Source organism: Myotis lucifugus, unplaced genomic scaffold (genome assembly GCF_000147115.1).
Source record: "Myotis lucifugus unplaced genomic scaffold, Myoluc2.0 scaffold_167, whole genome shotgun sequence".
In the NCBI taxonomy this organism is placed as follows: domain Eukaryota; kingdom Metazoa; phylum Chordata; class Mammalia; order Chiroptera; family Vespertilionidae; genus Myotis; species Myotis lucifugus.
This window is the reverse complement of record NW_005871215.1, coordinates 2,534,873-2,561,270: the sequence shown is the minus strand read 5'-3', so window position 1 is coordinate 2,561,270 and position 26,398 is coordinate 2,534,873. Positions and strand designations below refer to the sequence as shown.

The following is a 26,398-nucleotide window of genomic DNA, read 5'->3' as shown; positions in this document are numbered from 1 at the left end:
ATTTAAAATGATACCTTGTTGGCCTATTAGGAATAGCAGTCCTGCCTGGTTTCACGAGAGGAGTGGTAAAGAGGGAAGCTTGCTGTTTTAACAAAGTTTTCTGGCTGACGCTAAGCTTGAAACTGACCCCCAAGTGAGCCCAGAGAACACTTGTGATCCTTACTCAAGAACAGCCTCTTTGAGGTGAAGGGATTGAGAAGTACTAATTGACAGTTACAAAATAGTCACGGGGATATAAAGTACAGCATAGGGAATGGAGTAAAAAAATATTGTGGTAACTATATATGGTGTCAGAAGGGTACTAGACCTTTTGGGGGGATCACTTTGTAAGTTATATAAATGTGTAACTGCTATCCTGTACACCTATTATAATATTGAATGTCAACTGTAATTGAAAAAAATTAGAAAAAAGAAAACATGCTCAATATAATAAATACATAGAAGTAAGGAGAACACAATAAAACTCTCTTATAATCACACCACTCTGAGAAAACCATAGTTGCCATTTGGGTATTTGAATATTCACATTTCTATCCAATTATATAATCACTAGAGGCCCGATGCATGAAATTCGTGCAAGAGTAGGCTTTCCTTCCCCCAGCTGCCGTCACCAGCTTCCCTCTGGCACCCAGGACCTGAGCTTCCCTCGCAGCCCCGGCTTCATCCGGAAGGTCGTCTGGAAGGATGTCCGGTCTAATTAGCACATTATGCTTTTATTATTATAGATATATTGACATTTTTACAAAAATAGTGTCTGTCATATGATATATTCCATTTATTTCTGTCATTTAACATTATTTATTGTAAACAACTCTGACATCAGTAAATATTTTTCTATAATTTTTTAAAAAAGAGCCTTTTTGTTTGTGTTTTGTGGATAGGGATCAGGAATTAGTATATCACTCGGCATTTAAGGCCCATAAACATGTTGTTTGGATAAATACTGGCTTTTGGGGCAATATTCACTCCCAACAATGAGATTTCCTATGAGTTTTTTGTATTCAAGAGTCCAAAGAAAATGGTATCCTATAGTGGTTAAGAAAAGAGGTTTTGGATCATAGAGATTCAGATCCTGGCTCACTAGCATAGTGATTGTGAGCACTTCTCTTAACTTCTTGGAGCCTCACTTTCCTCCCTCTGTAAAATGGGTGTAATCCTAAAACCTCATAGGGGTGTGATAAGGATGAAATAAGATGATGCTTATAAAGTATTTAATACAGGATCAATAAATATCTGACTAATATTAAAATGGTAATTTTGTTATTTTTGTAGAGGATCCCCCATCCTGTTTGGCTCTCAACTTGTGTGGGCCAGGAACGTGGGTTCAGTGGCCCATTATCTTAAAGATCCAGAGCCCTGATCTCTTTCTTTCCCCCAGTTCCACCTTTAGGACCCCAGCACTCCTCCTCTGGACAGGCAAACACCGGAAGGGCTGATCTCCTTTACCTTCTTGAGTATTCTCACTTAATGGGGAATAAACTTTCAAAACATAGAAGGCCTGTTCTCAGATCATTTTCAAGGGGGCTTTAAATACAAAAGGATAAATCCCCCTGCCCCCAGAATTGCCTTCTTCCCTGTTGCACATCCCAACAAGGCTGCTTGGGTTACCACTCTCTGTTCCTCACTGGTTAGAGCAAAGACAAAAACTCCAAGGTTCAGTGGTTATCACCATCACCACCAGCATTTTTTTTCTTAATTTTTTATTGTGCCAAAAATATATAACATTTATTATTTTAACCATTTTTAAGTGACCAAGTTTAGTAGTGTATTAGTGTTCTCCAGAGAGACAGAACCCATAGGATACACACACACATATTTTATATCTATCTATATAAAACCCTAATATGCAAATCGACCGAATAGCAGAATGACTGGTCGCTATGATGTGCACTGTCCTCCAGGGGGCAGACGCTCAACACAGGAGCTGCCCCCAGCCTGCAGGCCCTGACTAGCGGCTGCGGCGGCAGGGGGGATGGAGCTGGCAAGTGGGTGGCACCAGGCCAGCCAAGGCGGGTGCAAATGGGGAACCCCGATCACCCTGTGGGTCGCTCTACAGATTGGCCCTGATGGCCGGCCAGGCCTAGGGGCCCTACCTGTGCATGAATTTCGTACACTGAGCCTCTAGTATAGTATAAATTGAATTGGCTCACGTGATTATGAAGGCTGAGAAGTCCCACTGTCTACCATCTGCAAGCTGGAGACCCAGGTGGTGTACTCTGAGCCCAGTCCAAAGGCCTGAAGACCAGGGGAGCTGATGGTGTAAATCCTAATCTGAGGGTAGAAGATGAGGTCGGGTGTCTCAGCTCAAGCAGTGAGGCAGGAAAAAGGCAAATATCTACTTCCTCCGCTTTTTATTCTGTTCAGGCCCTCAACTGATTAGATCAGGGGTGGGGACCCTTTTGTCTGCCAAGGGCTATTTAGATATTTATAACATTATTCAAGGTCCATACAAAATTATCAAATAAAAATTAGCCTGCTATATTTGGTCAAGCATTTAATTAACTCACCCCTAATGCCTAGGCAGGGCCAGACCAAATGATTTCTTGGGCCTTATATGGCCTGCAGGTTGGGATGTTCCCTAACCTGGATTAGATGATGCCAAGCTACATCTAGTACACCAATTCAAAAGCTGATCTCGTCCAGAAAAACCTCTCACAGACACACCCAGAAATAATGTTTAATCTGGGCACACCATGGCTAGTCCAGTTACACATAAAATTTAGCCTCACAAGTGGCATGAAGTACATTCACATTATTGTCTAACCATCACTACCATCCATCTCCAGAATTTTTATAATTTCAGTCTGAACTTCTGAACCCATTAAATATGAACTCCCCATTCTCTCCCCAACCCTCTGCCCCTGGCAACTACCACTCTACTTTCTGTCTCTATGAATTTAACTATTCTAGGACCTCCTGTAAGTGCAGTCATACAGTATTTGTCCCTTTATTACAGGCTTATTTCACTTAGCATAATGTCCTCAAGGTTCACCCATGTTGTAGCATGTATCCAAATTTCATTCTTTTTTAGGCTGAGTAATAAATTTCATTGTATGTATAGATCATATTTTGTTTATCCATTTATCTGTTTATGGACTCTTGAGTTGTTTCCACCCTTTGGCTATTGTGTATTATCATATTTTAAAATTGAATTCCCACAATCCTCTTTTTGAGTCATTGCATTGATTCTCCAGCACATGTGTATTAATGTGCCTGCGTGTGCGCATGCACACACATGACTTTGTGTAATTGAAGTGATGAATGCACACCTTTAGTAATAATACATGTATAGGTATATTTTCCTGTGCATTGGATCCATTTATCCATTTCCCTAATCAGTCTGTAAATGCTCTGAGGCCAGGAACTATGCTTAATAATTACTTTTACTAGCTCTTGAGAGTCCGTTTTAGGAAGTGGTAAAAGATCTTGGTTAAGACTGTGGGTTCTGAGGTCAGACCACATGGGTTTATATCCCACTTCTACCACATACTGGTTTGTCATTGCAGAAGTCACTTACCTCTTCAGCACGGTTTGTCCGCATTTGAACAATGGTGATGATGGTAATAACCAACTGCATAGGTCCATTACAGAAATGAAAAGAGATAATCCATATGTAGGGTTTAGCAGTGTCTGATACACCATAACCCCTTAACTGTTGGCCTAAGAAAAAGTTGAGATCTTAATATCCCTTTCAGAATTTGCCTCTTTTGTCCTCATAGTTTCTTTGTGAGGTGGCTGAAGAGGAAGATGAATGGATCTCCTGTGGATCTGAGTCCCAGGGTTATGGGGAAAGCCATGCGGAACCAGGCAGAGTTAGAGCCCTGCTTACTGCTACGCTCTACTTTCTCCCATTGCTCTTAGTCTCTACTTTTCCCCATTGCCCTCTGCCCCTGTTCAGGCGGTTTGGACTCTGAGCACCCCAGGCCCTGGGTGTTCTTTGATGCCTTCCGCGAGTCCTCTTGCCTGCATGGGCTGCTGATTAGTGGCAGCGAGGGGAGCCTTAGGCCCCACACTGAAGGACTCCTTTAAGAGGGTGCTGTTGGGATGCCCAGTGGGTCACTTCCCAGCTGCTTGGCTGCCTGTGCCTGTGGCCAGTCCTGCCCCACCAGCTGAGTGAGCTGGTGAAAACAGAAGTTTTTCTTTTTTTTCCTACTTAACAAAAATTTCCCAAATACTTGCTGGATCCTCTCACAATTTGTTCTTAGCATCAGCTTCTAGCTTTCTGGCCATAGGCAGGTGAGGAGAAGGTTCTGCCATGTGAGGCTAATTTTCTGCTGTGGAGAGACTTCTGCTTGAAGCAGAAGGTGGAGCTGGGCAGGTAAGTCCAAAGGCAGTCACCCCTCAAGTCAGGCGAGAGGGCTTCTCGAGAGTGGCACTCAGGACTGGCCTGTGGCACGGTGGCCACGTGGCACTCACTGCCTACCTGACCTTGAGCAAGCTGCTCTGCTTTTCAGCCTCTGTCCTCATCAGTGAGATGAGATAATAATAGCGTCTGCCCACGGAGATGTGAGGACTCAGTGAGATAATCCCTGGAAAATGCTTAGCATAGTGTCTGGCACACATGGGGATGCGCTAAAAACATAAGTTACTTCTATTTTTATTGGCAAACTTTGTTTTTGCTATTCCCAGCCATCCGCTTCTCTACACCTTTTCTCTTTTTTGGCAACCCTGAGCCTCTAGGATCCCCGTGTCCTTGAATGGTTCCTTCTCCCCGGTGGTGAAACCCACTCTTGGGAACAGGCCTCATGTTGTAGCCACATTAGATTTAAGGGTAGGAACTTCAAGGTCATCTGGACCAGTCCCCATCTGATACCCGTCCTTGCTGAGTGGGGCCTTTGCTTTTCTTTTACCTTCTCACCTCCTTTGACAGGGAGCTCTCCACCTGCTTATATAGTTTACTCTGTCTTTGTAATGCTTTCCACTTTTGGGGAAAAAAGGAACTGAACGTTTATGGAGCCCTTTATTTGCCAGGGGCCGCTAGGCACATTCATGATCTCATTTCATTGCCCCGCCAGGCCTTGGAGCCTGTTGATGGTGTTATTCCAATTTGCACAGATGAGAAAACAGGCACAACAAGGCTGGGTAAATCCCTAAAGGTCACATGGGAGAAGGTGATAGTGGGACTTGATTAAGCGTGGACTGTGTGAAGCTATAGCCGTGTTCTCCGCATGGATGCTGATATATAGTGTAGAGGCCAGTAGCACAGGCGCCCAGCTCCTCCACTTACTGTGTGACTGTGGGCCAGTTCCCTACCTTCTCTAAGCCTCTGTTTATTCTGAAAATGGAAATAATAGTAACATCTTATGCTGATCAAGCCATTGGCACAGTGCCTGGCACGTGGTGATGTGCAGGGAATGTTAGCCCTCATGCACACTGTACTGTCAGAGTTTGACCTCTGGGAGGCTCCTTCTGTCCTCTGACCACTTCCGGATAGGCCCTTGGGCATTGACATCAGGTATCATGTCCCTCTCAAAGCCCTCTCCATTTTTTACAAAATTATTTTTTTATTGTGGTAAATACATAAATAACATAAAATTAACCATTTTAAAGTACAATTCATTGGCATTAAGTCCATTCACTGTGTTGTAAAACCATCCCTGCTCCTTAGTTCCCTAACTTTTTCATTGCCCCAAACAGAAAGCTGCACCCTTCGACATCTCCCCCCACCCCCATACACCTCAGCCCCTGGCAACCACTGATCTGATGTCTGTGGGTTTGCCTATTCTGGACATTTTGTATAAATAAAATCATTCAAATATGTGACCTTTTGTCCCTGGCATATTTCAGTACTTAGCATAATATTTTCAAGATTCATTCATGTGTAGCATGTATCAGTACTTCATTTCTTTTATGGCTTAAATAATATTCCATGGCAGTATTTAGCACATTTTGTTTATACATTCATCTGTTGATGGACATTTGGGTTGTTTCCATCTTTTGATTATTGCGAATAGACCTGTTATGAACATTCATGCACAAGTTTTTGTTTGGACACCTGTTTTCATTCTTTTGGGTATATACCTGGATCATATGGTAATTTTATGTTTAACATTTTGAGGAACTGTCAAACTATTTCCACAGTGGCTACACCATTTTACATTCCCACCAGCAATATATGAAGGTTCCGATTTCTTTCTGTCCTTGCCAACACTTGTTATTTTCCATTTAAAAAGAATTAAAAACAATTATGACCAGCCTGGTGGGAGTGAAGTGGTATTTCATTGTGGTTTTGATTTGCACTTTCCTGATGACAATGGCATTGAGCATTCTCCTTCAGTTTTAACATTCCGACGTTCTCTTGACCCAGTTCTCAGGTCCTCCGTTATTTATTCATGCCTTTCAGAACGTGGCCCCATTTGTGTAGATCCTGTTAAAAACGCCCAGGTCCAGCACAGGCCTCCAGCTAGTTTGGGACCAGCCTGGCGTGGGAGATTCCCACTTCTCAAGTTCCTGATATGCTGCTTTCCTGTATCCAGTCTCGTCTTGGTAGCATCATCCTTCCCTCTAGCTCGTGGAGCTCCGCAGGTTCTGCTTTTAATCCCTGGTGGTCACAGATGATTCAGCCTTGTCCTGTCCACTCCTGGTTAGCCAGCTCTCTCTTTCCCCTACGTCAGGGTATGGACAGATGCCTCCCTGGAGCCTGGCACAGAACTCTTCCTCCCCTTTGGGCAGTTATTAATCCACCAGGTTATTGCTGCCTCCAGCCCGAATGTCCCCACGGTCTCCACAGGATTATTCTGAGAGCTTTGCTTCCCAGAGACCAGTAACCTTGTTCCTTCTGTGAGTGATTGGAAGGCACTGTTTTTCATCTCTTGGGTGGGTTTACGGTTTCAGGCCTATTTCTGACCAGGAATCAAAGACTGCCCCTCAGTGGAGGAATTTCAGGCATGAACGAGCAGATGGATGAGGTATTTTGGGGGGCAGAGATTTTTGTCTCTGTGCTGCAGAAACCACTCCACCATCTGCCTCGGTGCTAGAGACCCCACCCATCCTGGAAAAGACATGGGCTCTCTTCCTGCTCTCTGGCCTGTCCTCTGAGACCTGCCTGCCTCCCCAGGCACGTTCCTTACCAGGATAGGGTTTGGCATAAAGTGCTTACTTCAAAATAATGCTCAATTACATGAAAATGTGGTTGCTGCAAAAAATAAAAATTAAAAAAATCATAAAAGTAATAGAATAAAATGTGAGAGAGCCCATTTTCATACCTGTCCCTCAACCCCCATGTCCTTCCTAGGGGAAATCACAGGTGAAACTTGGCCTGGATTCTGGATTCTTCCAGGCCTTTTATTCCAATGTTTTAATTCCCCCATCCCCCCACTGACTCTCATCTAAGAGAAGCTCCAAACGAAATAACACCATCAGACTGAACTCAAACAAAATGAGTTCACATATGCCCTAGAATGATGCTTCTTGAAAGTTGGACAGCATTTGGCTTTTTCCTCCTTAGCTGGCTCTAACTAACTCTGTTGTGTGGAGGTGAATGAGGGGTAACTGGGAAGGAAAACCCTGATGAGGAGGGTGGAGGATCTCAGGGGTAGAGGATCTCAAGAATCAGATACCAAGAAAATGGATGGTAAAGGGCAGGAGAGGGAACTGCCATTGTGATCATCCGCCGCCACACAAGTGTACGAGCTAGACAGCGGCCTGGTTTCCATTCCAGCTCAACACTTACTGGCTGTGTCACTTTGGGCGAGTGCAGTTTACGGAACCTCCCTGGGTCTTTGTTTCTTCTAGAATGAAGAATCAACACCTCGGGTGGTTGTGAGGCGTTACAGGAAACAGTGCCGGAGAAGGTTTGGTAAAAGGGTTAGGCTCTCTGTCCTCACTGTCAGGTGAAGGGTTAGTGCTTTCCTTCCTTTGCCCGTGTCAGCTCAGCGTCAGCCTTGGCCTTCCTCTTCAACCTGTCTTCGTGAGGCTGGAGCAGAGCTAAGGTAGTGGCAATGCTAAAAATAGCAGCCTCACCACCAGCACAGGGGTGTTCAATGCATTTTTACTGTATGAATGGGTGATGGGTTGAGGCTTCCCCCTTCTCAAGATGAGAGTATGGTGGGAACAGTTACACAATTAGCTGTTATTGGTCATTGACACATTAGTATGAATTAGTGTCATAGATAATTTTACCTGAAAGGGTTCCAAGAAATGATCCTTTGTTCTACAAAAGGGGAAGTTGTAAGGCTCTAGGAAGGAAGAAACTTGCTGAGTGTCATGTAGCCAGTTAGTGGCCAGTTGAGGCTGGGACCCAGGTCTCCTGATTTTTATTGTGCCCTGTGCTTTCTGCTAGCTTCTGCCTCACATAGCTGGTCTCTCACCCACAATGCAGGTGTGCCGGGCTGACTGATGGTCATTGAGACCTGCTGGTGGCCTTCTGGCCTGTTGCCTGCTCTTATTTGTCATGGCCACTAGATGGCAGCAGGAAACATAAATTTCTCTCCCATGTTGATTTTATTCAGGTCAAGACCTTTGCTCTAGACTAGGTGAATCAGCCATCATTTCTTGGGTGGCACAGGGATTCTCAAATTCCACACATCACTGGTTCCAGGATGGGTCTGTGGAAAGGCTGGGATGAAGCCAAGGCAGCCTAACATCCACTGTCTCACAACATTCGTGAAAAGTGGCTGTCTCAGCTCAAACAGTCCCCAGGAGGTGCCTTCTCCAGAGCCCTCTATGTGCCCAGACTCTTTTAGCAGAGCTCCCGCTATTGGGAAAGTCTTATCCTTTGTCCCAGGCTGGGTTTTAGTGCCTTAAATGGACCAAAAGCTGAGACCCAGTGTCACTGAGGACAGTCCAGTTGCTCCCTGTGGAGTCCCCAGCTTGGCAGCCTGTGCACATACTGACGGTGCAGTGTTGGTGGTGGAAGGACAGCGGCATGAGGCCAAGGACCTGCATAGTGATGCCTAATAGCAGACATCTACAAATACTCGCTCAAGCCAGGGATAGCGCTCATCCGCTCCCAACGTTAACTCTTTGACTCCTTACGCACAGCTGGTGGTGTGTGGGGACTCGGATCCAGGCAGGCTGCTCCAGAGCCTGGTTCCGACAGAACCCCCCACCACTGAGCGCCATCATCCTTAAGCCCTTTGCTTATCACTCGACATGGTTCCTCCTATCTCCCACGGTTTCACGTGGTCTTCCCAATGGCCCTGTGTCAGGTACTGGGGTATTCTCTTTACAGATGAGGAAGTTGAGGCTCAGAGAAGGTAAGGATGTGTCCAACACTTCAAAGACAGGATGCTAACTCAGTCATTATTTTTGTTTTCGCCCACACGCGGTGGCCTCTAATTTGTAGTGAAGCCGGTGTGTGTATTGGGGGATTAGTGGGAGTGGGAGAAGCACTCACCCCATCTCAAGGTCAGGGTGACTGTCAGGAAACCTATCCTGTTATTTTATAGTCACATCTAACACCTCTGTAAGGGGACAGTGTTTGCAGGTGCCCTGTGGGAAGCCTACGCCCCTAGCCTGTAAGTGAACAGGGTGGGGGGTGGAGAGCAGATGAGATGGGAGGTGGCCACCTGGCCGCCACCTCCTCCCTCCGAGCATCCCAGCATTGGGTCCTGAGTGGGAGGCAGGGTGGAGGGGAGGTTGGCCTGGGACAAGCCCCAGCTCACACTTGGCACTGTGGAGCTGCCAGTTGGTCTCAGCTGCCAGAACCTTCCATGGGCCATCATGCCAGGAAGGCTTGGGCCAAGTGTTTGTGGGGGGTTTTTGTTCTGGGAACCAACTTTCTGTTGACCTTTTGAGTTACAAGTGCTTCTCTGGGCTCCTCTGAAGCAAGGGGGCTCTTGCTGAGACCCCCTTTAAAGGTGAACCCTTCCTGGTGCAGCACCTTTTCAACTCCGGGCAGCAGTGGGGATGGCTCCGTGCTTCTCCTTGTCTTCTTTCCTCTCCAAGATGGGTCTCCTCGAGGTCCTGGTCCTCCACCCCCATTCGCACCCTCTCTGGGTGTGGGGCCCATTATAGCCATCAGCTAAGGCAGAACTGCAGCTGGTGACTGACAAGAGTGGATGGGAAGATGGGTGCTGGCCATGCCTATCTTTCCCTGGACCATCTGCCTCTGGTCACCCCAGGCCCCCCACCTCTCCTCATTGGAGGACCCATGTGTCTGCCTCTGAAGCCCAGTTTCTGTCCCAACTCCCTGCTCTCCCAGATCTCTACCTCCTGCATCCCACGGCACCCCTGGCTTCACATCCAGTGGGTTCTGCCAGTACACGCAGCCGCTTGGGCACCTGACATCCCTACCCGCCTGTATTTGGGCCCCAGTGGAGCGTTGCCCCCTGGGTTGCCAATTCAAGGGCTTCTGCTTTCCAGCCAGACGCCCACAGGACTGTGTCTCAGGCTCTAACATCCTGCTTGGCTTGATCTCTTCCCCCCACCCGCAGCTCCAGCTGTAGCCTCCCTGTTGTGCTCCTGGCAGTAGGCTTACTTGGGGCGGGGGGGGCTCCTTTCCCCTTGGCCTCTTCTCTCTATATTACGTCAGCTTCCAGCCCAATACCCCTGGGGTCTAGTAAGGGAGGGCGTTTTATTAATTTTTTTCCAGGGAAAATAATTTCACCTCTTGTCAGTGGATTTTTGCATTCAGTTCTTTAGGGGCTTGACTTCTTCCAGGCATTCTATCCCAGCCTCCTTGATGCTCAAGGGATGGGGCAGCTTTGTTTCCTTAAACTAGGGCCCTTGCTGGCCCTGGGGCTGGAGGACGGCAGTGTGGGGAGTGGGAGAACTCAGAGCTGACTCAGGGGTCTGGAGCTGGGCTTCTCTTTGCTGCTGTGTGACCTCAGGTTTGGCCCTTTCCCTCTCTGGACCTTGGCTTCCCCCTCACTTACCTAGGATTACATTTGTTATTTGCAACGGTGAGAGGGCTCTGACAATCTTGTTAGTGTAATTTTTCCCATTCTGCCCCACCTGTGGGCTGGCAGGTGTTGCTGGAGGCTGGGAAGCTGGCACACCTGTTTCGGACAGAGATGCTCATCAGTGCCGAGGAAGACCAGATTTCTGCCTGGGGTGGGGGTTGTGAAGTGCAGGGCCAAGCCAAGAAGGAAAACTAGCTTTGTCTCCCTGCTGGTTCTCATTTACTGCTGCCTGGAGTCATGACTATTAGAGGAAGGAGCCAGTCCAGGGGCGAATCGGTCAAGGGCAGAGGCCTGGTGTCCTGCTCTTGTGGACCTCTTCTCTCGCTCACCTTTTCCCAGTGTCTTCTGTGGCTTTCCTCCATCCACCTCCGTTCCTTTGCTTTACTTTCCTCTCTGCCTCTCACCATGCCTCCTCAGGCTGCTGACCCCCAGCCCTGCTCACGCCTCCCCTGCCTCTGGGAAGGTGGGAGCCCAGGGCCGCAGGCTGGGGGTGTCCTGGGGAAGGAACTTTTGGGCCTCTGCCCTACCCCCTCCCTGCACAAATGCCTTAGGCCCCAGCCCCCTCCCCAGGGCCCACATCTGGCCAGAGTGCTCAGTTTTCCTGGCTGTAAATTGCCTCCTGCTACCCCTTGGCATCTTCTCAGGTTTCGGCTTCATGAGCGTTTATTTCTCTTGGGGGATTCAGAGAGGGATGGCGGCCCAGTCCTTCCTTCGTCTGTCTGAGGCCGTAGAGAGAAATCCCTGGACATGTTGTCAGTGACCCTTCTGTCCAAGTCTTGGGTGAGCTGTGGTTTTTAGCAGGTGGCTGAGCAGGAACCAGTTTTAATTAGATTTCCCCCTCTTCTGTTCACACTTTCCCTCTTCTTACTCATCAGAGGCCAGCCTGCCCCATGTGTCCCCTTACTATGCTGTGGGAGGGACTTTCTCCCTCCAGCCTAACATTTGTGGGACAACTTGAGACAGTGGGACTCTCTTCAACCTGCTCTGCCTCACTCCCTCCTTGACACACTCCTTGACAGAGTTTGCGACCTCTAGGATCCATGGCACAAAACCTTCTTTAGGGTTTCCCTCTAGTCCATTGGGGGCTCAGATTACTGCACCCCCCGTTCCCCAGAAGTATGGGAACAGTAGATTCTAGCTGGTCCCAAGGGATTTGCTCTGTACCTGTTTAGCTCTTGGTTATCCACATACCTGGGAAAGCCTTTTGTTTTGATCATGAAAGCGTATCTCAGGGCAACCCACTGAGACAGCCTGAGAAGGAAAATCATCAGGTGAGTGCTGCTTAAGGTGTGTCCTGTAGACCAGGGCTGATGGTGGTGAGGTAAGTGCAGAAATAGCAAGTAAGCATTTAGAAATGATTCTAGTGATGGACATGGCCATGACACTTTGGTGTTTCCTAGGGGAATCTTGAGGGAAGTCCTTGGAATCTGGTGGTTGGAACCAAGGAAACTCTTAGGGATTTTTCGTTGAAGCTGAAGGACTTCAAAAGGGTAAAGCAGTTTGGTTGTTGTTAAAATCTCCAGGAGATCTGCACATATTGTGAAATGTGTCATGGTCCACGATGGACTAGAAATAAAACGCCTGGCACTTGCCACTGACTAGTTGAACAGTACTGCCCGTGGCACCTAAACCTACTATAGAGTGAGTCCCTAAAAAGAAACTGAGAGGGTTTCTTAGGAGAAACTGACTTGGAATGGGAAGTTGAGGAGAATTTGGGAGTTTGATGATAAAGGGTTGAGGAAAGTGCAGGATTTCTTGGGGGAATTTGAACGAGGAAGATTTGTAGTTGGGCACGGGAAGGGAAAAGGTAGTTGGAGTTTGTGTTGGGGGGATGTTGGATATTTGGGGGTTCGATGTATACTCCTTTGAGGTTCCATGGGTGATGAAGATTCCAAGGAATATTGGTTCTTGGGAAAGAACAGAGGGAAGAATGGGTTCAGTAGTGTAGACCAATGGAAATTGGGAGGTTTATAGAAGGCCAAAAAGAAATTGGGGTTTTATTTGGGATATCAGAAGGAAATTTGGACATGTATTGGGTAAGGACCAAGGGAATTTAGGGTTTATTAGAGAAGGCCAAAGGGAAGTATTGGGGTTTAGTGGGAAAGGGCCATGGAAGTATTGGGGTTCACAGTAGAGGCCAAAAGAGAGGGATTCTGTGCAGGAGGCCAGAGAGGAGCCATGAGATTCCTGATGAGAACCAAGGGGCTTTGGGTCCTTGCCAAAGGGGAAGTTTGGGTTTTCTGTTACACAAGGTGACCTAAGTTTCCAGTCTGTATCAGCTCTCAAATATCCTGTGTCATGAGAAAGTTTTAAAAAAATCTTTCAACCTACCCCCTGAAAACTTGTTCCTTGATGCCAAAACCTTCTTTCTCCCAGCATCCCCAGCTCTGTCAACCCAAGATCTCTGTGCCCATGCTGTGGGAGCACATGGGGTGTCTTAACTTAGAGCCTGAAACCCCAGCTCTTTCCACTCTGACTCAAATGGCTTTTCCAGTGCACTCCCTCGGTCCCCCATCATGGTGGTGACGGATGTCCTGCTGCCTCCGGAGCATGCTGTGGGTTCTGGTGTCTGCAGCTTTCCCTCTCCCCTTGCCCATCTCTGCTCCTTGGAGCCCCTCACACCCAGAGTGGCCTCTCTGTCCTCTGGTGCCTGTGGCGCTTCCTCTGGTTCTCTCATTTGGCCTCAGTTTGCATTATGGGTGGTGACAGCTGTCATATTTTGACCTGACTTTTTAGTGTGCACTTGTTTGTCCAACCCCACCAGATACAGGGCCTGGTAGCTCTGGCCTTGTGTCTTAATTGCTTGGAAAACATAAAGCTCTTGATAGAAAGGGTTTTGTCTGAGTTGGAACTCCCATCTTTAGCACTCCCCCTCCTCCTTTCCCAGCCTGGCCCAGCCCTGCTCTGTGGACCTTTTAGGGACAGCTCCACATCAGAACAAGTCACCTCCTCTGAGTGGGCAGCTTCTTCTAGCTTGGACACAAGGACCCCACTCCACTTTGCTTAGCAGTGGACTTCTGTAAAGTCAGCCTCTTGGGAAAACTCATAGCTTCTCTTCTTGAAACCAGTAGGTGTCCTGATATTTTCCACCATTTCCGATGTGCACTTCCTACATCTGGCCCTTTCCATGTGGCCAACAGGCGAACTGCAAGATTAGGTGCCATAATATGCCAAGTGCTTACCATGGATCTGTGCTCATAGGAATCCTGTGTGATAGGGGATGTGTGATGAGGAACTTGCCCAACATTACACACATTTTAGAGGCTGAGAGTGGATAGCTTCTGGGTGGTCGCTGCTAGGTCTGGACGCTCTGCTGGGGAGCCTGCTGCTTGCCACTCCCCTGCCCTGGCCTTTATTTTGGAGCACCTAGGGGCACCCCTGCCACCCACCAACACCACCCTCTCTTCCTGGCAGCTGAGTTTCCCCTTCCTCTGACTTTCTTGGAAACCGGATTTGGTTCAGGTTGGTCTCCTCACTGTGGACTGGCCCCTTCCCTGCTTCTGCCTTCTTCCCTTCCCTGAGAAGGGCTGAGACAGTTCCCAGGCTGGTCCTAGCTGTAGGAGAAGGGCTGTGGGATGAAAGGCGATATGTAAATGTAAGGCGATGATTATTTATTTGACAGGGACAGCTGCCTGTGGTAAAGAATGCAATCTCGTAATCCTTTTGTGAAAATTGGATCCGAGGCTCAGCATGCCGCCTGAAACAGCAAAAGGGCATTCCCCCCTTCCCCGCCCCCTCATCCCACCATGCTCTCTTACACACTTCTTGTCATTCTTCCATTCTTGCACTCAGTGTGCCCTGTAGCATGTACATGTGTGGTGTACACATGGCACACACCGTCGTTCTTTGCTTTTTTGACTTCTCACATAACCATGGTACAACTGTCAAAACCAAGCAATTAACATTGGTGTAACGTTATTAACCCAATTGTAGGCTTTATTTGGATATTTCCACTAATGTCCTTTTTCTATGCCAATATCCTACATTGCATTTATCATGTCTCTTTAGGCTCCTCCAACCTGTGACAGTTCCTTAGTTTTTCCTTGTCTTTCATGATGTTGGCAGCATTAAAGAGTACCAATCAGTCACTTTGCAGAATGTCCCTCACTTTTGGTTTGGCCAATGTTTTCTCATATTGAGAGTGAGGTTATGCATTTTTGGCAAGAATACCTTAGATGCAATGCTGTGTCCTTCTCAGTACCCCTTCTCTAATATGTCTTTTTTTGGGCAGAATGCTATGGTTTTATTAACACAAATACAATGTGTGCACAAGCTGTCTATTCATTTTCTTCACTGTGCAGCCTGGCATTGGGACTGGTGACTCTGATGGCCAGCTGGGCTGCTCTTTCCACAATGGTTTTGCGGGTCTTTGAGGAGACGTTGTGCGTGATCTCAGCACAGTGAGATTTGTTGCACGTCAGCAGCACATCGGGCTCCTTGATGTGTGGACCAGGAACTTCTGAAAGCCACTGGACAGCATGTGCTTTGTTTTCTTGTTGCTTCTCTAACCAATGCTGGGCATCAAGACCTGGCCCTTGAATTTTCTGCACGTCATACTGTCACTGCCTCTGGGTTTCTGCCAGTTACACTTAATTTTCACATATTGGTCTGACTGGTACTAAGGTGAACCTGTGCCCTTTTGACATGGTTTCATCTTTTTTTGAGCACTTCCTTACTTTTTGGCATCACAAGATACTCTAGACTTATGCTGCATTTTTTCTGTTATAGCCCTGGAATCCATCACTTCTCTAAGGAGCCCTGGGTCCATTGCTGGAGAATGGTGTTTAGAAACTAAGATCTAGGCACTGGGTGTGTTTATTGCTACGGGAGTGTCATTGCTTCAATGTCCTTGTAGAGAATACAGCTAGGAAATCTATGTATGCCAACACATGTGTACACATATACCTTTATTTATTTCTGTTTACCTGTATTTATTTACCTGTATTAAATTACCTGTATTACATGTAAATATATTTTTATTGGTTTCAGAGAGGAAGAGAGAGGGAGCTATAGAAACATCAATGAGGAGAGAGAATCATTGACTGGCTGCCTTCTGCAGGCCCCCTGCTGGGGATTGAGCCTGCAACCCGGGCATGTGCCCTTGATCGGAATTGAACCCGGGACCCTTCAGTCCACAGGCCAACACTCTATCCATTGAGCCAAATTACCTGTATTTATACTTAAAAAATTATGAGTTTGTACTGATTTTCACTGGCTTTTAATTTGGCAGTTTGAGGGTTAGAAGGAACCTGGGAAATCAAATCCAAATTCTCCCCTCACAGAGAACAGAGTCATTGAGAGGGCTCTCATTGTGGCTGAGGTTACCTGGCCAGTCAGAGGTGGATTTGGGTCTAGAACTTCAGACTTTTGATGTACTGGTCTGACTGATACCAGCTGAACTTTTTGGTCTTCTTTTTGATGATCTCAGGCTTCATAAGGGGTCTAAGGGTGACCATGTGGCCATGGTGCTGAGTAGGAGATGGCATTACCACCTCAGGGTAATGTCTCCCCATGGTGGTTGGCATCTCTGACTCTAAGGGCATCTTTTGGCAATAGGTGGACATACTGAGTTGAATAGTGTTTTCCTTCACTGCCAAAGTCACATCTGCCCAGAACCTGTGAATCTCCTTTCTTGGAGATAGGGTCTTTGCAAATATAATCAAATTAAAATGAGATCATATTGGATTAGGGCGTGCCCTAACCTGATGACTGATGTCCTTATAAGAGGGAAATCTGGGCACAGAAGCACATTAAGAAGAACACCCATGTGATGATGGAGACAGAGATTGGAGTGGTGCTGCTACAAACCAAGGAACATGAGGATTGCTAGCACCTACCAGAAGCGAGGAAGAGGCAAGGAAGGGTTCTCCCCTAGAGCCTTCGGAGGGACCATGGCCCTGCTAATGCCTTGCTAATGCCTTGATTTCATACTTTAGCCTCCAGAATGTGAGACAATAAATTTCTGTTGTTCTAAGCCACCCATTTTGTGGTACTTTGTTACAACAGCCCCAGGAAAGTAACGCAGTAGAGTTTCTAATGGGTGTTGCTTTCCATCCTTTGCACAGATGTGGACAGCTCCTGCCAGGCTCCTCCGTAGTTGATTCTTCTCTCTCACTCTTGGGTAGCCCTAGGCTGGAGCTATACCCAGGGAGGTAAAAGCAGAGGTTTCAGTAGCATGTTAGCCATAGTCAGGGCTCCACTTCAGTGAAGTTTGTGTTTTGGCCTAATTAGGATCCAAAGGGCTTGGATTTGAACAATACCTAGTGATGATACTTGTCTCTTTTTCCTGTTCCCCAAAACCTTTAGATTACAAGGATAATCGATTGTCAAATTGTGTTTCTTAGCATTTAATTGGTTTGTCTTCCTTTGCTTCCTTGTGAAGCTCAAGGTCATCTCCTAGAAAATTCTTGTTTTCATGCATCAAGTTCATCCTGCAGGCACTTCACTTCCCCTACCCCCAGGTGGCACAGTGCACATCCAGCGGCCTTGAGCATCCTTGGTGGATGGCCTGTGCGTTCACTACTTGGACAGTGAGGTCCTCCAGTAGGGAACATGCTTACCCCGTGCTCAGTAGCCACAATTCGCGTTCGCCTTTAGACTCTTGAGATCACATCCGTCTTTCAGCCACAGCTCAAGGGTCTCTCCTGTCACGTCCTTCTTACCTGTGCCAGTCTGCGGTGCCTTTGCCCTGTGTTACTCATTTGGCAGTGCTCTCATTTGTGAAATTAACCTTTGTATGTGAGTTTGTTTTGACTCACCAACTTGATTGAGAGCGTTTCGAGGGCAGAGCCCTACTGTACCTAGAAAGTGCCCAACTGGGCTTTATTATGGATTTTTTTTTTTTTGTATCTGGGGGAAGAAATACTCACAGCTCAATACATTTTGCTGAGTTTGGGCTGAAGATTCCCAACTACTTATGGGGAAACTGAGTCCTATAAAAAAAGAAGCATTCCCATCACCCTGCATCTTAACAGCACATACACAGCAAGGTAAGGAAGGGTAGGGACCAGGTGTCTGTAGCTTCCATTGGTCTCTCTGCCAAGATCATCCTGTCCTCTCCTTCCTCATTTTTCTGTCCAGATGGCTGGGAAGGCATGGCTGGCATCAGCCAAGGTAATGTAAGACCACATGGGGCTCAGGACAGAGAGGTCTAGGACCGTTAGGGGTGTCAGGCTGGGAAATCGGAAATTAAAGGCCTGGCACCGTAGCCAGCAAAACCTCCCCCAGTACAATGTTCTGAATCACCTGGGGTGGGTTTCATCAACATGGGCACAGGGGAAGGAAGGGCTCTTGGCAGGCTGGAGAGACAGATGGGCTGCAGGCACTGGGCCTGGCTCTGTGACTGAGCAACAAGGCACTTGGGGCTTGGCACTGAGCTTCTATTATCAAGCTTCTGCTGGCATTGTTATGAGGAACTTTCTCCACTTTGAAGTTGCAGCCCGGCAAGCCGGTTCCTCTCTTAGGTCTCAGTCTCCTCATCTGTGAAATGAGCAGACTGCACCAGATGACTTTGAGGTCTCTAGGTCTGCCGTGGCCTAGATTCATAACCTGTGGTCACCTGGAAAGTGGTGATGGGGTTGTGGATGATGGAAGAGGAGAAGACAGGGCCCAGGATGTTGGACCATTGGAGGAGGACGGTTTTCCCACACGTCTCGGAGCCCTCGAGTAGCTGAGCTGGCCCAGAGGGCAGGAACGTGTCTTGGAAATAATGGTCTCTGAAAAAGCAGAAAGAGGACTTTTCTTTCGTCATAGTCCCTTGACAATTTGCCATTCCATCCACCTATCCATCTTTCCAACAGGTATTTATAGAGCACCTGCTTTGCTAGTGCTAGGGACACAGCTGTGAATAAGATGAGGTCATCCTTTCATGGAGCCTAAGGCCTAATTGAGGAACACAGGTAATAGACAACTAATTGCAGAAATAATTAATTACACTTGGAATAATTTCAGACACCTTGTGCATTTCTTCCTGATTTTGCTTTTCTGTTCCCACCACTGTCTTCCTCCTTCTCCTTCCTTATTCTGCTCCCCTGCTTTGACTCTGGCCTTTCTTCACCTCTCTAATGCCAAGACCTTCCTCGGATTCTGCGCTCTCTCAGGCCAGAAACTCAAAAAGCCCTGGGTTTTGAACTTGTCTTATGTGTTTGCAGAATTCCCTGGGGGAGGGGTGTGGCACTGCCTGTCCTTTCTGCATCCATTGCCCATGGACCTGTGGCCTCTGAGAGAGTAATAGATTGTAAGCTTCGGAGTCAGACTTCTCTGGGTTTGTGTTCAGACTGTAACCCTGACCAGCTTGCAGCAGTCACTTACCTTCTCTGAGCCTTAGTTTTCTCGTCTGGAAAATGGATTATACTTACCTTGAAGCATTTTTTTTTTAATCAAATGGGAAAATGTAAGTAAAGTACCTTGGTGGTGCCTTGAATATAGTAGGTGCTTGATTAAAACCAGCTTTCTCACCTCCCTCTGGGTTTGCAGCCTGATATTTTGAGTCTGGGATGGAGGCAGAGCAGCCTGGCCTTCTGTAGGTTATACTTCAGCTGAGGTGGGCAGCAGGAGGGTAGCAGTGCTCCCTTCTCTGGGACAAGATCCAGGAGTCCACCAGGGGCTAGAATGACAAGCATCCTATGAATCCCAAAAATGAAGCATGGTGTGACAGCTGCTGGCTGCATCCTGCCGAGTGTTGGGTAGGAAGACCCTCACTGAGGTGCTTAGCCTGAGCTGGTGGGCCTGCTGGAGCCACCTTCCTGGTGGTGTCTCACCTGAAGCAATGGGAAATGGCCCCTCCTCCTCCAGGATGGCCCTCCCCTCGTTCCTTGTCCCCTTCCAGATCCAGTCTGAGCCACCTGTGGCCTATTCTGCCCCTGAAGAGTACATCTTCTAGACCAGCGTCGCCAACCTTTCGGACCTCACGGATCACCAGTAGTCCGAGGACCATCGGTTGGCGACTGCTGTTCTAGACCAGTGCTGCGATGATGGAGTGTTCTAGTTTGCACTGTCCAATGCAGTAGCACTAGTTACATGTAGCTCTTGAGCATTTAAAATATGGCTAGTCCACCTGAGGAACTGAATTTTAAATTTTATTCCTTTTTAACTAATTAAAATTAAAATTTAAGTGGCCACCTGTTGCTAGTGGCTGCCATATTGGACAGTACTGTTCTACACCACTGGTTTTCACTTGCAGTGTTGCCACATACTGCTGGGTCACCTTTGGTGTGAGGTGTGTTATGAGTAATTTGCTCTTGGTAAGAAATCACTGAACTGTGTGACTGGTTTGCATGTATGTTGGGGACATGGTTTGTCAGATAAAGGGCTGGCCCCTGGGAGTCTGGTCTGGGCAAGTTTGGAGATTGAGTGTAGGGTCTGGATAGGAGAATATAAAGGGAGAAGTCTTAAGGGCCTTATTTACCTGGGAGACACTTCAGAACCAGTGTCTGCATTTTTTCTATGAAAATGTATATTTACTGAGTAAAAGGCATATCTTACTACAAGGTGTATCAATTTTGTATCTCTGTGTTTACACACTGGAAAATTAAATGAAAGGTTGTCTGGCTCTGTTGCTAGGACTCTGAACCCCGATTAGATATATAACTCTCCAATGGATTAGTTTCTCACATCCTAAGGTTCCATTATGGAGTTGCAAAGAGAATGACAGCACTTGGCAAATCCCAGGCCTAATCATAGCATAGTGAAGTGACTTTTGGAAGGTATATTACCAAGCAATTAGGACCCATTTAATAAATTACCCTTAGGGAACATTTTGAACCCTAGTGGTCTGAAGAGGTTAATGCACCTCTCACAACTGTGTGCTACTCACCTCAGGGAATGTATTTTGAGCAGCCATTCTCCTTAGAGCAGTGATCGGCAAACTGTGGCTCGTGAGCCACATGCGGCTCTTTGGCCCCTTGAGTGTGGCTCTTCCACAAAATACTGACTTCTGCGAGCCCGCACATGGTATTTTGTGGAAGAGCCGTACTCAAGGGGCCAAAGAGCTGCATGTGGCTCTCGAGCCGCAGTTTGCCAACCACTGCCTTAGAGGAAAGGGGTAAAGGGGATCCATTTCATGAGTAGATTTTATAGGAGCTGGAGGAGATGTGAGAGACCATCTAGCCTAGGATGCTCATTTTACAGATGAAGAAACTGATACCCCCAAACATCAGTACCTATCATGGAACAAGAGCTGGTTCCACCCCTTCTAATCTAGGAACTACCCTGTAAAGCATATGTTACCATCCTCATTCTGTAGTCAAAGTAACCAGAAATCAAAGTCATGAAGCTTTTTAGTGGAATCAAGATTGATCCCAAGTCTGTCAAGAGTCACAGATTGCCTGGCTTGGCTCAGTGGTTGGGCGTCAACCTATGAACCCAGGAGGTTCGATTGTTGGTCAGGGCACATGCTCGATCCCCACTAGGGGGCATGCAGGAAGCAGCCGATCAATGATTTTCTCTCATCATTGATGTTTCTCTCTCTCTATCTCTCTCCCTTCCTCTCTTTAAAATCAATAAAAACATATTTTTTTAAAAAAGAGTCACAAGCTTAATTTGTGACAAAACCCATGTCCACTGACCATCAGGCCAATACTCTTCACCGCAGATCACGGCATTGCCTCCACCATGTCGGGCTGGGGGTCAGAACTCCTTCCTCCAGCACCCATGGCCTGTGGGAGGCCAGTAGTGGTGGTGGTGGCGGGGTGTGGGAGGGTAGGGGGGAGGGGTGTGTGTGGAATGTTTCACGGAGCATGGCTGCAGCAGTGTGGGGCTGCCTTCTCCAGGGCGTGCAGCCACAGAGCCTGCAAACCACACCACTGAATGACCTTGCTATTTGTGGAATCTAGGCACTTCCCCCCCTGATGACCAGGAGGGTTAGGGAGCAAGGTCAGAGGGGAGCTGAAGGCTCACATTCCAGTCCTGAAAGAGAAGTGCGCAGAGGAGACCTGTCTCCCTCCTTCCTCTCCAGCTCTGGCTGGGACTCTGCCCAGGGTGGGGGAAGGGCCCTCCCTCTGTCCAGCTGTTGTCCACCTCCCTCCCCTCACAGCTGCAGCTGTTGAGCTCCATCAGTCTCATCCAAGACTGGGTGGAAGGAGGGGGGTGAGGGAAGAGAGGGCCTCTTGGGGGTGTTGGCCAGGTGACTGGTTTCTGCCTCTAGGAGGTGTGTCCCATTGCTGAGGGAGAGAGCTCAGGGTGTCTGTCCCAGCTTTTGGGTAAGGTGGGGTGTGGGTAGCTCAGCTTTTAGAATCTCAGCATTAGTTCCTCCAGAAGGACTACTCTTTTATTGAAAATAATAGGAATATTTAAATTTTTTCTTCATATTCTCTTGGGACTGAAACTCTTCTAACTCTTTTCCTTTGCTTGGCACTTCTTAGCTTTGCTGTAATTTTCATGAATGAATAAATACATGGCCTTTCCCAATCTCTAGGACAGGGAGATGGGCACAGGTGTGAGAGGAAGGGGATGGGGTCTCTGTTCCTTCTAGCCAGATGATTTGACATTGTTGAGACTTTGTGTTTGGGGTTTAGACTTGAGGTATATGAGCTGTCAAAGAACAACCGTGTCTTGTCCTCCATGTCTGGGCAGGAGACATAGAGACATCAGTCCTGGCATCAGCATTGCCTGCAGCCAGACTTGTGCCTGGCCTTGTTCTCTCTTTATTCTCTCCCAGAAATCTAGGTAAGGCCCCAAAGGCTCTAATACCTACCTTCTTCAGGAACTAAAGGGAGAGGTATAAAAAGGAATTAGTACTCTTTCTTGGAAGGTCCTCAGTTTGCCAACCTATAGAATGGGGAGAAACATTGCTACCCTGTTTCAATCTAATAGGCAATAGCATCACAGCATAAAAATTGATTTGAGCCCTTTGGAAAAGAGGCCATAGGAGAGAGTCACTTGTTTTTATTTCTCAGCTTCATCCGTTCCCAGCGTATAACTGAACGGGTATAAGCCAAGTAATATACATTAGTGATCCTAGACTGGCTTTGTATTAGAGACATCTGGGAAGCTTTTTAATAATTCAGACTCCTGGGCCCCCAGCCCAGATCTTTAGTCTGAAATTCTGGGAGTGGGGCAGGAATCTGTATAGTGAAAAGATTTCCAGATTATTTTAATGCAAAGTTAGGTTTGGGGAGGTCCAAATCTTCTACTTTTGAGGAGAAATCTGGTGAGCAAATACTCATAAGTGCTTCCTTCGAAGGCATGCCTTGACTTTGAGGTGTTTGTTCATGCATCCATTCATGAATTCATTCATTTAGCTAGCAGACATGAGTGAGTGTCTGGTGTGCCCGACACAGCTCTAGGTAGAGGGCTGCAGGCAGAATTTGGTGGCGTGTTCTACCCTCAGGGAGGGCATAGTCTGAAGGGGAGACAGATAAGAACACCAACGCAGAGGGCAGTGGTGCCTAGAGAGACTAAGGAACTTGACTAAGGCCACCCAGTGAGCTGTTTTGTTGTTATTGAGGGAGGAGCCTGGGCTGAAGAGGGTTTACTTTTGGAAAAACTGCATCAAGAACCCTCAAATGAGCTTGGTATATCTGGACTCGCAGATTTGCAGATTTCTTATCTGCAATATTAGGATAATATACCCACTTTGCTGCAGTTTGTTAGGATTAGAGATATCATATGCTTGGTCCATGCTAACTGTTTAATTAATGCTAGTTTTTCTTCTTTGCCATTTAATTTGATCTCATAAGTGAGGACAGCATGTTTTTTTGGTCTCAATTTTCTGAGCTCTCCTTTTAGCTGGGGGTTGCCTTACGCTAATTCCCACTTTAGAGTTGATTTCAAGGTGCCAAGTTCCAGGCACTGCAGGAGAACATTCACTACCCCTTCCTCACCCTGGGCCTGGCCTGGCCTTGGGGAGTCCAGCCCCCTCTTGTTCCTTTTAACTCAATACTCCCTGCACAGCCCCATTCAAATCGCTGGAGCACTCTGAATGCCTTATTTCTCAGTCAGGCTTCTTCATCCAAGCCTTTGTCCTTCCGCTCACTCCACATTAAACTCTTGTCAACATTTTTTCCCAATGAAGTTCTTCCTCCCCCGGCACAGTCCCCAGTCTCCAGCTGGCTTCCCTAGCCAGGGACACAATTGGATTGCAATTGCGAGCACTTCCTGGAGATCAGGTCCCTGGAGAGCTATAACAGTCCAGGAGTGTTTCTGGCCACCTATTCCTGTGGTTAGTGGAGGCTGTGCGTCCAGCACACACTCATACCGCAGAGCTGGGGAGCGGACATGCGTACTGAAGCTTTCAGGGAGGCCCGCCTTTGTATTGCATTACCTATGTCACTAGTTTCTGGCTGCCAGTTTGAATTTCTTAAACGGATTTGCTGATTACAGGCTCTGGAGGGGTCTCCCCCCACACCCTCACTGTACATAATTGGGCATGGAGCCCTTGTGGGGTGGATTTGGGTAATGGCTAGGCTGCATTCCTTCCATTCTTTTCTCACAGGAAAAAGTGCCTGGAAATAACCCTCTGGTAGGGATTGCTTACAGGAGGAGGGGCCAGCTTTAGCCATTGGCCTTCACATTTGGTCCCTCTTGGCCCTCTCCAGCCCTTCCCTACCATTTCCCCTCTAGGCAGATGCTACCAGCTGGGCAGGCTTGGGGGTTGCAAATGCCCTTCAATGGGTTTAAGGACCTGACCAGCTGGGCCACTGGCTTCCCATCCTTCTTGTTTGGATTGTGGCCCCATTCCTGGGGACTTCCTCCATAACCACAAATGCTACGCAGAATAGGGCAGCAATAAAGGAAATTTCTTTGCCCTTCCCCCTCCCCTCCCCTCCCCTCCTCTCCCCTCCCCTCCCCTCCCCTTTCCTTCCCTTCCCTTCCTTTCCCTTCCCCCTCTTCCTTCCTTCCTTCCTTCCTTCCTTCCTTCCTTCCTTCCTTCCTTCCTTCCTTCCTTCCTTCCTTCAAGCCAGTTTTTGGAATTGAAAAGTAAAAGATCAACAATCGAGTATAAGTGAATTTCCCTGCAAATGGGATGCCTTGCTGGATTTGGGTGTGATTCAAAGTAGGGAATCTCTCCCTGGGGAGTCTGTTCCCATTGGAAAGTGGATGTAAGAAAGTTTTTCTTTCTGTTTTCCAAGGCACCAGCTCTCTCAACGTTTAAAAAAAGGCAGCTGCCACCTAATGCCCCTCACCACCTGGCCATCAGGAGGCCACTGCAGGGTCAGGTCTTCTGGTTGTCCACATGGCCTACTCAGCTCCTCCCTTGCCTGCCCCGGCTCCGCCACAGCATTTGGCCTGATGCCATGGTGGCCCCCTCCTTTTAGAAGGTGCTTCAGTGGTCATCCTGCTCTTTAACACTCCTGCCTCCTTCGGCAGGCGAGCAGCCTTTTCCCTGGACCTGGAGCCTAACTCTCCACAAGGGACACAATGAGATGTGAATTGAAAAGACAGGGCTGTGCCCTGGCCAGTGTGGCTCAGTTGGTTCGAGTATAGTCCCATATACTGAAAGGTGGTGGGTTTGATCACGGTTGGGGCACGTATTGGAAGGGAACCAGTCGATAAATGTTTCTCTCTCCCTTCCCATCTCTAAAATTAGTAGGCATATCTTCAGTTGAGGATTAAAAAAAGAAAGAAAGAAAGAAAAGATAGGGCTGGTGTGGCAATCTCCAGCCTGGAGACCCCCAGAGCCTTCTCACACGCGTCAGAAGATAGGGACTCTGAGACCATCGCACACTGACTGGCACACTTGCGTGATAGAGCAGTGAAGGGCCACACACATGAAGGGTGGGGGAAGGGGCATGAAGTATCTGCTCAGTGAGGAGTGCTGATTTTCCCTTTGTAGTGTGTGCATGTTGGGGGAGAGGGGTGGTGTGGGCGGAGCCTTCTTGGAAGCTCCCCCAACTCAACATGCTGATTTGTGACAAAACCTTTACTTCATACCTATCCCCTATGGGACTCCAAGAAGGCCCTGAGCAAAGGAGACCTTTCCCCCTTACCCTTCACCAGTATCTGGTTTGGGATTGTGCTAGCTTATTTTAGAGTCAGGAGTGGGCTGGGCGGGCACTTTAAAAAATACTTTTAGTATAAATAGTGTTGTACAATGAGAGTACAAATCAATAGAATAGGGGGAAAAAGGACGCCTCACAAACCTGCCAGCATGACAAATCAATTTTCTATTTTCTATGATGCCTTCAGTCTGTATTTACTTACAAACATGATTTCCACATGCTTATTGTCATAATGTAGATAGAATTTTGCATTCTATTTGCTTTATTTAATGTTCTACCACAGCTACATAATAATTATAATTAGACTTTTAAATGTCTACACAGTAATTCTTGATACTTATTGATTTTCCCATTGTTGAACTTTTAGCTTGTTCACACTTTTTAAACTTACCTTAAAGATACTGCATTAATATACACCAATATGTTATGTTAATCATATATGTGTATTTATATGTGTGTGTGTATATTCCTTCCTTCCTTCCTTCCTTCCTTCCTTTCTTTCTTTCTTTCTTTCTTTCTTTCTTTCTTTCTTTCTTTCTTTCTTTCTTTCTTTCTTTCTTTCTTTCTCTCTCTCTCTCTCTCTCTTTCCCCTTCCTTCCTTCCTTCCTTCCTTCC

General features: G+C 47.3%; 1 protein-coding gene and 1 pseudogene across 5 annotated transcripts in view; one reads left to right on the top strand and one right to left on the bottom strand.

Moving 5' to 3' along the window:
* The window catches only part of TSPAN9 (tetraspanin 9), a 203,567-nt gene that overhangs the window by 40,440 nt on the left and 136,729 nt on the right, over positions 1 to 26,398 (top strand). The window lies entirely within an intron of this gene.
* LOC106698364 lies at positions 15,122 to 16,300 on the bottom strand (annotated as a pseudogene).